The sequence below is a fragment of the Habropoda laboriosa genome, unplaced genomic scaffold (assembly GCF_001263275.1).
Source record: "Habropoda laboriosa isolate 0110345459 unplaced genomic scaffold, ASM126327v1 scaffold126, whole genome shotgun sequence".
Taxonomy (NCBI): Eukaryota; Metazoa; Arthropoda; class Insecta; order Hymenoptera; family Apidae; genus Habropoda; species Habropoda laboriosa.
The window spans coordinates 352063-352591 of record NW_017100288.1 but is presented as its reverse complement, the minus strand read 5'-3'; positions in this window follow the sequence as shown (position 1 = coordinate 352591).

Here is a 529-nt window from a genome sequence, read left to right as displayed (position 1 = left end):
GAGGAAACGTGTATTGTTGCTTCAATTGTCTTCGCGCTGTTTTGTTCTTTAAATAGAAATTACGTTTGGATAAAATATGCGTAATAATGTAAGATTTATGTTGCAGATTGTGCAATTTCATTGAGGAATCTGGAAATGAAGTGCGTATTCTTATTTCCTGATTTCTGTGATAGAATCGTACTATATGTATTAAAATTATTATTACACATATTCTATATTTGTTTCGTGATTGAAAAATGGCCGAATAAATGAAAATTTGACATAATCGTATTATACAGTTATATCTTTGTTTCTTTCACTTCGCGGTGCTCGAAATAATTGGAGGATGAAACATGTTCCAAAAGCTGCTTATACAGCCTATACAGAACGATCGAATAATCGAATAAAAATTCTACTGAATTAATAATCACCACATATTGTTCAAAATTAATACATTTTTATACTTTGTATATTTAACTCTTTTGTTTTTAAATTTCAAACCTACTCTATCTATTTCTTAAAATGATTCAAAATCACTCGCGAACTAACA